Consider the following 16,718-nt stretch of genomic DNA (forward strand, 5'->3'; position numbering starts at 1 on the left):
TATTACGGTAGTAGTATTTTTGTACTATTTCTATAGTATTTTTTTATTTTTCGTGTAATAAATATTATTATTGATGCTGTAATATACAAATAAACATGACTTGAATTGACTATACAATTACCTTAAATGAATAAAGAATTAAAAAGATCACACTCCCGTTAGAAATTCAAGGTATTCTTTACAGAGGATAAATAATTCAACCGTGTGAATACTGTCACTATAGTTTTTTTTTTTTTCATATAATAAAAACGACAATATTCCCATAAGAAAATACAATGAAATACAGATTTCCGCCCCTCATCTAGGTACTCTAGAAGCCTGTGCAGTTGTTCTTTGCAGAGGATAAAGAATATAAGCCGTTGAGCTATCAATTTTTATTCAAAGAAATTACATTTCCGTCATAAAATAAAATAATAAAGTTTGAGGTCTCCGTAAAAAGTTTAAAATCAAATATTTTAAGTATGTGTTAACAATGCCGAACTGAGTTCAAAGAGCCTTTACATCTCTATTTCGATCACGCCTATTTACTCTTACCATATATTTATCGTCGGTCTTCTGGCCACAGGGTTTATTAGAACAGAGGAAAGGAGGCAAGAGAATCGGGAGTAGAAGAGTGATTTCACGCGCGTGCTTGAGGTTTTCTTTAATTTAAGGATGAAAATGGTGAAAGTAAGAATAGGGATGTTTCAAATACAGTCCAAATGCCGAATCAAACCAACAAAAAGATGAAAAAAAAAAGAATTGATACGAAAAAAATTACATACTAACAGGAGCTCAACAGAGGCTGCAATGATGATTTCAGCCAGAAGATGGCGTAAGCAATTAAAATACCACTGCCGTTTTGCTTTTTTTTCCAATGTGCCTTTCTACTTTTATTCTACTTTTATCATCGGTGTTTCGGCAACGAAAGACATTAGGAAGGGAAAAAGGTGATGGGACAACAAGGATTTCACGCGTGTGCTCTAGGTTTTCTTTAATTGTGGGATGAAAATGGTGAAAGTAAGAAAAGGACTGTTTCAAACACAGTCCGAACGCCAACCCAAACCAACAAAAAGAAGAAAAAAAAGAGTTTATTTTAAAACAATTCACATTGCATCTGCAACAAAAAGCTTGACAGAGGCTGCAATGACGATTTCAGCCAGAAGATGGCGCCAGCAAGTAGAATATTTTGAAGTCACAGCTACCAGAGCCCTTATGCTTTATTTCCCACTGCGCCTATCTAGCAGTGCCGATCCAGGAAAGGGATTTCCCGCGCATGCTCGAGGTTTTCTTTAATTGTAAGATGAAAATGGTGAAAGTAAGAAAAGGAAATTAAATGAAATGATCTGCATTTGTATAGCGCTTTTCAAGTCAGGACTTCCCAAAGCGCTTTACAGTGTGCTTCACATTTCCCAATAGCGGCCGTGCAGCCATGTAAGGCGCTAACCTGCTTATTGGGGGTATTAAGGGTTCAGTGTCTTACCCAAGGACACTTCAACATGTAACACGGACGAACCGGGATTCGAACTGGGATCCCTTGATCCCAAGACGAGCTCTCTACCTCCTGAGCCATTGCCGCCCCTCAAATACAGTCCAAATGCCTACCCAACCCCCCCGAAAAGATTAAAAAAAAAAAGAGTGTATTTGAAAATGACACATACGTGCACGCGCAACAAAAATGGATTGGCAGAGGCTGCAATGCTGATTTCAGCCAGTAGATGGCATCACCAGGTAGAATATCTTGAAGTAACAGACACCACCTTTAAATACAGTTGTTTTTCTATGTAAGTGCTTCAAAAGTTTACTATGAGCTATATCATGCTAACATTTTTTATTTTATCGAAGGGAAAAATATGATCGTTGATGCAAAGGTTGGGGAAAAAAAAACGATATCCTCGGACAAATGCGAGAGTGGTAAAGAGAGAGAAGTGGGAGTGCAGCCCCCTCCCTTATGTGTCAACACCTCCTGGTTCCTCTTTGCCAATGGCAGCTGATGCTGTCACTGCCAGCTTGCAGGCCTCATTGTTTGCTACACAATTCAGGAGCATCCTTCTTCTACCCTTCTAAGGATCCACCGATACGGGTTTTTAGTATTAAATTTGAATTGAATTAAATTTAAGTCATCACAAAAAAAAACCTTCATAAAACCTTATAGCAAAAAGCAATGGCAATTTCAACGGGGCTCGCCAAAGCTTGTGAGTTTAAGAAAATACAGAGAGAGCACATGAATAGCTACCCGAGCAAGGAACTATGACAATCCTCTGAACTAAATCCGTTTTCATTTTCTGTCTCCGTCTCCTTTTGCATCCACCTGTTACTCCAATCAACCAGTTCAAGTCAAATCACACCAAAGGTCAATAAAATGTCATATTGCCTTTAAAACACAGGTGTCGAACAGGCGGCCCGCGGGCCTGATCTAGCCCGCTAAGGGATTGAATCCGGCCCGCGAGACATCACTCAGAGAAGCGCAAGAGAAAAACAAGCTGCAGGTTGAAATATGTCAACTTGACGTTGCCAAAGAAAGGTGCCTCGAACAAAGACACTGTACTTGTATTTCTTTTTTTCTCACACTCTCTGTCTCTGTCTCTTTCACTCTCTGTGTCTCTTTCTTTCTCTGTGTCTTTTTAACTTCCTTTTTTCCTTTTCTCTCTTTTCTTTTTCTCTCTTCCTACCCTTTCTTTTCGCTTTTCTCTCCTCCAGTCTTTCTATTTCTCTTTGGATTTCTTTCTTCCTCTCCCTTTCTTCTCCCACTCTCTCACGACTTCTCTTTTTATCTCTTTTGTTTCTCAGGCTCTCTCTCTCTTTTTCTTTCTTTGTCCCGCCCTCTCTCCCTTTCCCTCCCTCTTTCTTTTATTTCTTTATCTCTCTTTTTCTTTCTCTTTAATCTACTAGTCCGGCCCCCGAGAGAATGTTTGTTCTATAGTGTGGCCCCCAAGTTAAAATGAGTTTGACACCCCTGCTTTAAAACTATATTTACGTATGATTTTATCTAATCATGCTCATGGATACTACACACAAGTAGTACTTTCTATATATATTTTTGTTTATTTTAATGTTTTTATCTGGGAACGGAAGACCCAAATGCTATAGTTTTGTACTGGCAATGTCGTATCCCCGGAAGGTTTACTGTAGTTACTTGAGAAAGACCGTAAAGAAAGAGCGATTGTTTATGTCTGATAAGCATCTCGGCGGCTAATCACAATTTTGTGGTGGCTTTGATCGCCATCCGGCTAGAAAGTCACGGCACGTTGGAGCGATAGCTAAAAGCGCTAGTTAGCCTTGACCGCGCATCAGATCGGCATTCGGATATCTGAAATGAAGCTCGAGACAAAAATGTGGGGACGTAAATCCGGGCCAAAAATGGAGGAAATGCTAATGTGGCTAACATTAGCGACTAGCAATAGGAATACAGGCCAAAGGTGCACCAAAATTGGAGGCAATGCTAGGTTTTTTTAGCTAGCTATCGTGCTACTCTTTTAGCGTTGTAGCTAGCTATCATCCTACATTTTTTGCTCTTTAGCAAGCTAGATACCTATCTTTTTACATTATTTTGCATGCAATCAAGCTAATATTTTATCTAATGGTTGGCCTCCTTTCTAGCTAACCATCTAGCTAGCTCCCTTATAGTAGCTTTTACCTAAATATGAACTTTACATTAAAATAGAATTATCATTGATAAAAAATATTTTAGCTGCTGTTATATTTTATTCTTTGTTGTTGTTGTTGTTGTGATTTGTGCAGCTCTTTGGGATATTTTGTGATAAAGGGCTATACGAATAAATATGACTTGACTTAATGTGGCTAGCATTCGCAACTAGTAATAGAAATCCAGGCTGAGGGTGCACCAACATTGGAGGAAATGCTAATGTGGCTAGCATTAGCAAGCAGCATTTGAAATCCAGGCCATAGGTGTGCCGAGATTGAAGGAAATGCTAATGAAGCTAGCATTAGCAACCAGCATTTGAAATTCAGGCCATAGGTGCACCAAGATTGAAGGAAATGCTAATGCAGCTAGCATTGGCTGCGGCTGCATCGGGTCAGATGCAATCGACATTTCGTTCTGTGTACATTGTTACACAGAATGACAATACAAGGAAATTATTATAATTATTATTATTATCAACCAGCATTTATATTCCAGGCCAAATGTGCACCAAGGTTGGAGGAAATGCTAATGCGACTAGCATTAGCAACTAGCGATAGAAATCCAGGCCGAAGGTGCACGAAGATTGAAGGAAACGCTAATGAAGCTAGCATTAGCAACTAGCAATAGAAATCCAGGCCAAAGGTGCACCAATATTGGGGGAAATGCTAATGCAGCTAGCATTAGCAACTAGCATTTGAGATCCAGGCCAAAGATGCACCAAAAATGGAGGAAATGCTAATGCGGCTAACATTAGCAACTAGCAAAAGAAATTCAGGATGAAGATGCACCAAGATTGGAGGAAATGCTAATGCGGCTAGCATTAGCAACTAGCATTTGAAATCAATGCCAAAGGTGCCCCTCAAATGGAGGAAATGCTAATATGGCTAACATTAGCAACTAGAAATAGAAATCCAGGCCAAAGATGCACCAAGATTGGAGGAAATGCTAATGCACCTAGCATTGTCAACTAGAATTTATATTCCAGGCCAAAGGTGCACCAAAAATGGAGGAAATGCTAATGTGGCTAACATTAGCAACTAGCTAAATAAATTCAGTATGAAGATTTACCAAGATTGGAGAAAATGCTAATGCGGCTAGCATTAGCAACCAGCATTTGAAATCCAGGCCATAGGTGCACCAAGATTGGAGGAAATGCTAACGCGACTAGCATTAGCAACTAGCGATAGAAATCCAGGATGAAGATGCACCAAAATTGGGGGAAATGCTAATGCAGGCAGCATTAGCAAAAAGCATCTGAAATCCAAGCCATAGGTGCACCAAGATTGAAAGAAATGCTAATGCGGCTAGCATTAGCAACCAGCATTTGAAATCCAGGCCATAGGTGCACCAAGATTGAAGGAAATGCTAATGCAGCTAGCATTGTCAACTAGAATTTATATTCCAGGCCAAAGGTGCACCAAAAATGGAGGAAATGCTAATGTGGCTAACATTAGCAACCAGCATTTGAAATCCAGGCCATAGGTGCACCAAGATTGGAGGAAATGCTAACGCGACTAGCATTAGCAACTAGCGATAGAAATCCAGGATGAAGATGCACCAAAATTGGGGGAAATGCTAATGCAGGCAGCATTAGCAAAAAGCATCTGAAATCCAAGCCATAGGTGCACCAAGATTGAAAGAAATGCTAATGCGGCTAGCATTAGCAACCAGCATTTGAAATCCAGGCCATAGGTGCACCAAGATTGAAGGAAATGCTAATGCAGCTAGCATTGTCAACTAGAATTTATATTCCAGGCCAAAGGTGCACCAAAAATGGAGGAAATGCTAATGTGGCTAACATTAGCAACCAGCATTTGAAATCCAGGCCATAGGTGCACCAAGATTGGAGGAAATGCTAACGCGACTAGCATTAGCAACTAGCGATAGAAATCCAGGATGAAGATGCACCAAAATTGGGGGAAATGCTAATGCAGGCAGCATTAGCAAAAAGCATCTGAAATCCAAGCCATAGGTGCACCAAGATTGAAAGAAATGCTAATGCGGCTAGCATTAGCAACCAGCATTTGAAATCCAGGCCATAGGTGCACCAAGATTGAAGGAAATGCTAATGCAGCTAGCATTGTCAACTAGAATTTATATTCCAGGCCAAAGGTGCACCAAAAATGGAGGAAATGCTAATGTGGCTAACATTAGCAACCAGCATTAGAAATCCAGGCCAAAGATGCACCAAGATTTGAAAGAAATGCTAATGCGGCTAGCATTAGCAACTTGGGTAATTTCTAACGGTTTATTTGTTCTTTAATTCAGAAGGTTAGGGTTACAGTAGATGTATTTTTACGTTTGAACATAACACATTTACTTCTAATCAAAACATTAAAATAAATTAAAAATATTTTAAAAATATATTTCTTTGTCAGACAATTTTTAGTATATAGTACTGTATTTTTTTTATTCTAGTGTATTTACAACTTGTTTTACTACTTTACTAACTGTATTAGTTTAATTTATTGAGCTTGGTTTAGTTTATCATTATATTGATTTCATTTGAAAAAAATACTGAAAATAAATCAGAAAATTGGAAAAAAATCAGAAGAAATAAAAAAGAGGAAAAAATATTATTTATGATGTTTATTTGATGAATTCATGTTAAAATATCACAATAATATTTAGAATTTCGTTGCTTTTAGGATATTTATTCCTATATCTTGTTGTATTTTATTGATGATTAAATTCTATTCACCTTTGTGCATTTACTTTCAGGTTTTGAAACTGGAATTTTGACGATGAAAGTAGCTTTTATGAGGAAAGCAGATGGAAATGGACTTAGCCTGCAACACCGATTCCTTATCCAAAAAAAGGAAAAGAAATCAAAGCAGGTTCTTTCTTAGTCACGCTCTCATCCCTCTGTCTCTTAAGTTATTCACTGCCTTGGACGACTAAATCCGTCAATGACAATGAATGAGTAGATAGCTAGCTAGCTAGCATGATAATAAACCCCTCAAGTAAAGCATATTGCTTCTCAAGACCTATGAGGGACATCCTGGTCTTAACAAGTCTGCAAATCTTCACAAGGAGAACCACGTACCTTGGAACTCAGGCCGAGGATGAGAGAAAATGCAGGTGTTGTAGGAACACTAACTATAACCAAACAAAACATGAAAGTGGGAAGACGCGGGACATTTTGGAACACAAACAAAAACATATGATAAGAAACCCCTCAAGTAAAGCATAATCCTTCTCAAGACCTTTGAGGGACATCCAGGTCTTAAGAAGTCCACAAATCTCCACTAGGAGAACCCTGTACCTTAGAACTCAGACCGAGGATGGGAGTTAATGCAGGTTATATAGGAAAACTAACTATAACCAAACAAAACATGAAAGTGGGAAGAAGCGGTATATTTTGGAAAACAAACAAAAAATATGAAAAGTCCACGAATCTCCAAGAGGAGAAACCTGGACTTTGGAATTCAGACCGGAGATGAAAGAGAATGAAGGATTTGGTAGGAACACTATAACCAAACAAAACATAAAAGTGGGAAGAAGCGGGATATTTTGGAACACAAACAAAAAAATGAAAAAAAACCTCAAGTAAAGCATATTCCTTCTCAAGACCTTCTTAAGAAGTCCACGAATATCCACAAGGATAAACCTGGACCTTAGAACTCAGACCGGAGATAAGAGAAAATGTAGGTTTTGTAGGAACACTAACTATAACCAAACAAAACATGAAATGGCAAGAAGAGGGACATTTTGGAACACAAACAAAAACATGGAAAAAAACCCTCAAGTAAAGCATTTCTCTTCTCAAGACCTTCTTAAGAAGTACACAAATCTCCACGAGGAGAAACCTGTACCATAGAACTCAGACCGAGGATGAGAGAGAATGCAGGTTATGTAGGAAAACGAACTATAACAAAACAAAACATGAAAGTGGGAAGAAGCGGGATATTTTGGAACACAAACAAAAACATGGAATTAACCTCTCAAGTAAAGCATATTCCTTCTCAAGACCTTCTTACAAAGTTCACGAATATCCACGAAAAGAAACCTGGACCTCAGAACTCAGACCGGAGATAAGAGAAAATGAAGGTTTTGTAGGAACACTAACTATAACCAAACAAAACATGAAAGTGGGAAGACGCGGGGTATTCTGGAACAAAAACATGATAAGAAAGCCCTCAAGTAAAGCACATTCCTTCTCAAGACCTCCTTAAGAAGTCCACGAATCTCCACAAGGAGAAACCTGGACCCTAGAATTCAGACTGGAGATGAGAGAGAATGCAGGATTTGGTAGGAACACGAATTATAACCAAACAAAACATGAAAGTGGGAAGAAATGGGACATTTTGGAACACAAACAAAACATGGAAAAAAAACCTTAAGTAAAGCATATTCCTTCTCAAGATCGTCCACAAATCTCCACAAGGACAAACCTGGACCCTAGAACTCAGAGTATCAGGGTCCGTGAGTCTTTGCAATGAAAACGAATTTCCTTTGCGAGATGAGCCCCCGGGGAGCCGTCCAAAGGGAATGAGGCATGCCGGAGGAATTTGAGGGCGGAGGAACCAACAACATCAGAAGAAAATGGCAAAGACAGACCAACCTCCTCCGACTGTTTATGCTATCCGTCATAATACCGAGACCTGGGACACGCGCGCAGGAAATATTTACATTTGTTTCCAAAATATCCATACCGTTGTCAAGTTCTACTGGGATTCATTCACAGAAAAAGGATTCGGTGTTAGATAATGTACAGGAACAGAACATGAAGTATCCTATGATCTTCAGAAATCAAAGAAATCAAAGCTACGCTCACATAGGCTCAACTAAAAATCCCTGTTACCGAATGCTAAAACACGAACAAGGTCTAAATGAACAAAACGTGAAAGGAAACATGTCGAAACATTAGCTTGTACTGACAAAACATGAAAGGAGGATGCAGGGAACATAAATACATGTGGATAGAACAAGTGCATAATGTTCCAACACTGATCAGCTCTACCAGAGCAAAACATGAAAGTAAGACATGTCTGAAAACTAGCTTGTACTGACAAAACATGAAAGGAGGATGCAGGGAACATAAAAATATGTGGATAGAACAAGGGCATAAGGTTACAACACTGATCAGCTCTACCAGAGCAAAACATGAAAGTAAGACATGTCTGAAAACTAGCTTGTACTGACAAAACATGAAAGGAGGATGAAGGGAACATAAATACATGTGGATAAATAAGTGCATAAGGTTCCAACACCGATCAGCTCTACCAGAGCAAAACATGAAAGTAAGACATGTCTGAAAACTTGCTTTTACTGACAAAACATGAAAGGGGGATGCATGGGACATACTCACATGTCTATAGAACGAGTGCATAAGGTCCTAACACCGATCAGCTCCAACAGAGCAAAACATGAAAGTAAGACATGTCTGAAAACTTGCTTGTACTGACAAAACATGAAAGGAGGATGAAGGGAACATACTCACGTGGATACAGCGAGTTCATAAGGTTCCAACACCGATCAGCTCTACCAGAGCAAAACATGAAAGTAAGACATGTCCGAACACTAGCTTGTACTGACAAAACATGAAAGGAGGATGCAGGGAACATAAACATATGTGGATAGAACAAGGGCATAAGGTTCCAACACTGATCAGCTCTACCAGAGCAAAACATGAAAGTAAGACATGTCCGAACACTAGCTTGTACTGACAAAACATGAAAGGAGGATGAAGGGAACATAAATACATGTGGATAAATAAGTGCATAAGGTTCCAACACCGATCAGCTCTACCAGAGCAAAACATGAAAGTAAGACACGTCTGAAAACTAGCTTGTAGTGACAAAACATGAAAGGAGGATGAAGGGAACATACTCACGTGGATACAACGAGTTCATAAGGTTCCAACACCGATCAGCTCTAACAGAGCAAAACATGAAAGTAAGACATGTATGAACACTAACTTGTACTGACAAAACATGAAAGGAGGATGAAGGGAACATAAATACATGTGGATAGAATAAGTGCATAAGGTTCCAACACAGATCAGCTCTACCAGAGCAAAACATGAAAGTAAGACACCTCTGAAAACTAGCTTGTAGTGACAAAACATGAAAGAAGGATGCAGGGGACATACTCCCATGTGGATACAACGAGTGCATAAGGTCCCAACACCGATCAGCTCTAACAGAGCAAAACATGAAAGTAAGACATGTCTGAAAACGAGCTTGTACTGACAAAACAGGAAAGGAGGATGAAGGGAACATAAATACATGTGGATAGAACGAGTGCATAAGGTTCCAACACTGATCAGCTCTAACAGAGCAAAACATGAAAGTAAGACATGTATGAACACTAACTTGTACTGACAAAACATGAAAGGAGGATGCAGGGAACATAAATACATGTGGATAGAACAAGTGCATAAGGTTCCAACACTGATCAGCTCTAACAGAGCAAAACGTGAAAGTAAGACATGTATGAACACTAACTTGTACTGACAAAACATGAAAGGAGGATGAAGGGAACATAAATACATGTGGATAGAACGAGTGCATAAGGTTCCAACACTGATCAGCTCTAACAGAGCAAAACATGAAAGTAAGACATGTATGAACACTAACTTGTACTGACAAAACATGAATGGAGGATGCAGGGAACATAAATATTTGTAGATAGAACAAGTGCATAAGGTTCCAACACCGATCAGCTCTACCAGAGCAAAACATGAAAGTAAGACATGTATGAAAACTAGCTTTTACTGACAAAACATGAAAGGAGGATGAAGGGAACATAAATACATGTGGATAGAACAAGTGCATAAGGTTCCAACACAGATCAGCTCTACCAGAGCAAAACATGAAAGTAAGACATGTCCGAACACTAGCTTGTACTGACAAAACATGAAAGGAGGATGAAGGGAACATAAATACATGTGGATAGAACGAGTGCATAAGGTTCCAACACTGATCAGCTCTAACAGAGCAAAACATGAAAGTAAGACATGTATGAACACTAACTTGTACTGACAAAACATGAAAGGAGGATGAAGGGAACATAAATACATGTGGATAGAACGAGTACATAAGGTTCCAACACTGATCAGCTCTACCAGAGCAAAACATGAAAGTAAGACACCTCTGAAAACTAGCTTGTAGTGACAAAACATGAAAGAAGGATGCAGGGGACATACTCCCATGTGGATACAACGAGTGCATAAGGTCCCAACACCGATCAGCTCTAACAGAGCAAAACATGAAAGTAAGACATGTCTGAAAACTAGCTTGTAGTGACAAAACATGAAAGGAGGATGCAGGGGACATACTCACATGTGGATAGAACGAGTGCATAAGGTTCCAACACCGATCAGCTCTAACAGAGCAAAACATGAAAGGAAAAACAACACGGAATATAATGGAATATCAATGGGCTCTGTATGGACAAAATATGAAAGTAGGAGGAGGGAAGGAACATACAAGCGCTAACAGAAAACATAAATAAAAGGAAGACGACACAAGAAACATGTCAACAGGTGGACAGAACAAAAAATGTAATGACAACAAGAACATGAAACATAATGCTGGCACAATAGCTAGTTGTAACAGAACATAACAGGAAAGGAAGGATGCAGGATAGGTGGGCAAACAAAATCTCTTGCCTTCAACAAAACATGAAAGTAAAAAGACGTGAGATATATTGGAATACCAAATATCTGTAACTGAACCAAACATGAGGGAGCGATGCAAGATGTGTAAGGACAGTAACTATAACTGAAAAAACATGAAAGTGCGAAGACTTGGTATGTTCTGAATCATTAACTAGCTCGCACTGAAAAACATAAAAGAAATAAGACGCGGGATATTTTGGAATACCTACTGGTTATAACTGAACAAAACATGAAAAGAACGCAGCATACGTAAAACACTCACTATAACTGAACAAAACATAAAAGTATAAGGATGCAAAATATGATAAAACACAAACTAGCTCAAACTAAATACAAACGAAAGATATATATGTATATGTTGGAGCACAAACAAGCTGGCACTGAACAGAACATGAAAGGAGAACATGCGGGGATATGTCAAAATCCAAGCTGGTTCTAATTGGACCAAACATAAAAGTAGGATAATAAAGGATAAGTTACAATTTTAGCTCAAAGGCAACACAAAATATGTAGGGACATTAAATAACTAACTGAACAAAACATGAAAAACGTGGCATGTTAGAATAACAGCTAGTTCTAACATGAAAGGGAAGACACAATTAGTTAGAACATTAACTAACTACCTGTACGAAACATGGAAGGTAGACAATGAAATATAAGTTGCAACATCACCTCACTTTAACCAAACAAAACATGAAAGAAAGACACCGTTGGACAATATGGAGTGCTAACTAACTGAGCAAAACATGAATGTAAGATGATTTAGAATATGGTGTAAAAAGAAATGCAGGACATAGAGCAGAAGATCAAACATTGTGAGTTAAACAAAAGATGGCTGAATAACAATCATAGAAACACATTTTTATGTTTTTAAACAAATACCTTTCTTTTAGATAACAAAATAAAATAATGATAATAACATCTTAGTTAATTAAGACTCAATTATTGAGATTACCACGGCTGATAGCAGTATCAGCTAGCTAGCTAGCTAGCTAAACTTAATTTTCCCGTAGTTTTTTTAAAAAAGAACAACAATCCTCCATATATGTAAAATGTAAAATGCCGAGTCACACTTAAGTCTTCCTAAGTAAACTTCTGCAGTTTAGTACTTATTCAGTTGTTGACATTAACAACAACTATAGAGCTATTAGCTAGCTAGCTAGCTAAACATCATTTTCCCATAGTTTTTAAAATAAGAACAACAATTATCCAAATATAGAAAATTTAAAATGCAGAGTCACACTTAAGTCTTCCTAAGTAAACTCCTCGAGTTTAGTCCTTATTCAGTTGTTGAAATTAACAACAACTATAGAGCTATTAGCTAGCTAGCTAGCGATCAAGCTAGTTACGCTTCATTTTGCTGCAATATTTATCCAAAGAATAACATTAACTTCAAGAATGTAGGAAATTTAACATGCCGAGTCACACTTAATAATAATAATAATAATAATAATTTCCTTGTATTGTCATTCTGTGTAACAATGTACACAGAACGAAATGTCGATTGCACCTGACCCGTTGTAGCGAGCCGATGCAGCCGCAGCCAACAGAGGGCGCCGACGACCACTTTTTAAGTCTTAGGAATGACTCGGCCGGGGCGCGAACCCGAACCTCCCAGTCTCAAAGCGGGCGCCTTACCATCTAGGCTACTGAGCTGGTATATTCTTAATAAGTAAACTTCTCGAGTGTAGTCCTTATTCAGTTCTTGACATTAACAACAACTATAGAGCTATTAGCTAGCTAGCTAGCGATCAAGCTAGTTATGCTTCATTTTGCTGCAATATTTATCCAAAAAATAACATTAACTTCAAGAATGTAGGAAATTTAACATGCCGAGTCACACTTAATTCTTAATAAGTAAACTTCTCGAGTGTAGTCCTTATTCGGTTCTTGACATTAACAACAACTACAGTGCTATTAGCTAGCTAGCTAGCTATCAAGCTAGTTATACTTCATTTTGCTGCAATATTTATCCAAAGAATAACATTAATTTAGAGAATGTAGAAAATTTGAAATGCAGAGTCACACTTAATTCTTAATAAGTACACTTCTCGAGTCTAGCCCTTATTCAGTTGTTGACATTAACAACAACTACAAAGCTTTTAGCTAGCTAGCTAGCTATCAAGCTAGTTACACTTTATTTTGCTGCAATATTTACCAAAGAATAACATTAATTTTAAGAATGTAGAAAATGTAAAGTGCCGAGTCACTTTTAAGTCTTCATAAGTAAACTCCTCGAATTTAGTCCTTATTCAGTTGTTGACATTAACAACTATAGAGCTATTAGCTAGCTAGCTAGCGATCAAGCTAGTTACGCTTCATTTTGCTGCAATATTTATCCAAAGAATAACATTAACTTCAAGAATGTAGAAAATTTAACATGCTGAGTCACACTTAATTCTTCATAGTAACTTCTCGAGAGTAGTCCTTATTCAGTTCTTGACATTAACAACAACTATAGAGCTATTAGCTAGCTAGCTAGCGATCAAGCTAGTTACGCTTCATTTTGCTGCAATATTTATCCAAAAAATAACATTAACTTCAAGAATGTAGAAAATTTAACATGCCGAGTCACACTTAATTCTTAATGAGTAAACTTCTCGAGTGTAGTCTTTATTCAGTTCTTGACATTAACAAAAACTACAGAGCTATTAGCTAGCTAGCTAGCTATCAAGCTAGTTACACTTCATTTTGCTGCAATATTGTTCCAAAGAATAACATTAATTTAGAGAATGTAGACAATGTAAAGTGCTGAGTCATACATTAGTCCTAAGGTTTTAAGTTTTTATTTTCAGGAATCGATCATTGACATCAACAACAACTTTAGAGCTATTAGCTAGCTAGCTATCAAGCTAGTTACACTTCATTTTGCTGCATCATTTATCCAAAGAATAACATTAACTTCAAGAATGTAGAAAATTTAAAATGCCGAGTCACACTTAAGTCTAAATAAGTAAGCTTCTCGAGTGTACTCCTTATTTAGTTATTGACATTAACAACAACTATAGAGCTATTAGCTAGCAAGCTAGCTTCATTTTGCTGCAATATTTATCCAAAGAATAACATTAACTTTAAGAATGTAGAAAATATAAAGTGCTGAGTCATACATCAGTCCTAGTGTTTTAAATTTTTATTTTCAGGAATCGATCTTTGACATGAACAAGAACTGTGGAAAGATTAGCTAGGTAGCTATCAAGCTAGTTACACTTCATTTTGCTGCCATATGTTTCCAAAGAATAACATTAACTTTAAGAATGTAGACAATGTAAAGTGCTGAGTCATCCATTAGTCCTAAGGTTTTCATTTTGTTTTCAGGAATCGATCATTGACATGAACAAGAACTGTGGAAAGATTAGCTAGCTAGCTATCAAAACTAGCTACACCTCATTCTCCCACATTTTTTTGTCCCAAGAACAACAATGACTTCAAAAAAGTAGAAAATGTAAATACCTCCGTCTCAAATATGACATAACAGTCATAATTACACGAACTTTTCAAAAAAACCGAGTCTGTTTAACATCACGGTCTTCTATTTCCATCGTAAGCTAGCAACGCAATTAGCGACGTCAAAGTACGCAATTATTTTTTCAAGAGGTCCGAGTGACCTTGGCGTCCGTCTTGTGATTGGACGGCTTCCCCTGAAAATAATGGAAAAGAGCATCATGGAAAATATTGCGTCCGTCTCTTTTGGTTTATTTGGAGGGAAATACCGATTGCTGTTGTGATTAGATCTGCCATCGTTTAATCTGGCCTGGCGAAAATGTCCAAATATGTCATTGTGTCGTCAAAGTTATTGATAATTAGTCATTTTACACCACGCTATAATATTTTTGTTCCTCGTTAGAATATATTTTAATTTTCTATAGGAGTATTAGCACAAATTGATCGTTTATCCTCTCTACCTCTTCATAATTGGTGGGAGGCACTGGAGACCTTGGCTTTAGTCAGTATACACTGCCAATTAAAATATTTTGAAGCATTTCCTCATTAGAATAGATTTTCCTTTACTCTAGAAGTAGCACAACTTGGTTGTGTCTCCTCTCAATCTCTTCATAAGGCGCGCAAGACAAAACCAGTAGACACTACATATTAGAACATTTTGAAGCATTTATGTTCTTTTTTAGAATATATTTAGATTTTTCTATAGAACTGGTAGAACAACTTGGTTGTGTCTCCTCTTTACCTTTCCATAATTGATGGGAGGCACTGGAGACCTTGGCCTTAGACAGTAAACCATGCTTGTTAAAATGTTTTGAAGCATTAATGTTCTCCTCTGGGATATATTTGGATTTCCTATAGAAGTAGCACAACTTGGTTGTGTCTCCTCTCTATCCATTCATAAGGTGCGCAAGACACTGGAGGGCTTGACCAAAACTAGTAGACACTACATATTGGAACGTTTTGAAGCATTTATATTCTTTTTTTAGAATATTTTTGGATTTTTCTATAGAAGTAGTAATATAACTTGGTTGTGTCTCCTCTCTACCTTTTGATAATTGGTGGGAGGCACTGGAGACCTTGGCCATAGACAGTAAACCCTGCTTATTAGAATGTTTTGAAGCATTAATGTTCTCCTCTGGGATATATTTGGATTTTCTATAGAAGTAGCACAACTTGGTTGTGTCTCCTCTCTATGTCTTCACAAGGTGCGCAAAACACTGGGGAGCTTGACCAAAAACAGTAGTCACTATATATTAAGACGTTTTGAAGCATTTATGTTCTTTTTTTAGAATATATTTAGATTTTTCTATAGAACTGGTAGTACAACTTGGTTGTGTCTCCTCTTTACCTTTCCATAATTGATGGGAGGCACTGGAGACCTTGGCCATAGACAGTAAACCCTGCTTATTAGAATGTTTTGAAGCATTTATGTTCCTCTGGGATATATTTGGATTTCCTATATAAGTAGCACAACTTGGTTGTGTCTCCTCTCTATGTCTTCATAAGGTGCGCAAGACACTGGGGAGCTTGACCAAAAACAGTAGTCACTATATATTAAGAAGTTTTGAAGCATTTATGTTTTTTTTTAAGAATATATTTAGATTTTTCTATAGAAGTAGTAGTAGTACAACTTGGTTGTGTCTCCTCTTTACCTTTTCATAATTGATTGGAGGCACTGGAGACCTTGGCCTTGGACAGTAAACCTGGCTTATTAGAATGTTTTAAAGCATTAATGTTCCCCTCTGGGATATATTTGGATTTTCCATAGAAGTAGCGCAACTTGGTTGTGTCTCCTCTCTATCCTTTCATAAGGTGAGCAAGACACTGGAGGGCTTGACCAAAACCAGTAGACACTACATATTAGAACTTTTTGAAGCATTTAGTCCTTTTTTAGAACATATTTGGATTTTTCTCTAGAAGTTGTAGTACAACTTGGTTGTGTCTCCTCTCTACCTTTTCATATTTGGTGGGAGGCACTGGAGACCTTGGCCTTAGTCAATAAACACTGCCTATTAAACTATTTTGAAG

Source organism: Urocampus carinirostris, chromosome 14 (genome assembly GCF_059441175.1).
Source record: "Urocampus carinirostris isolate Australia breed hairy pipefish chromosome 14, RoL_Ucar_1.0, whole genome shotgun sequence".
NCBI classification, from domain to species: Eukaryota; Metazoa; Chordata; class Actinopteri; order Syngnathiformes; family Syngnathidae; genus Urocampus; species Urocampus carinirostris.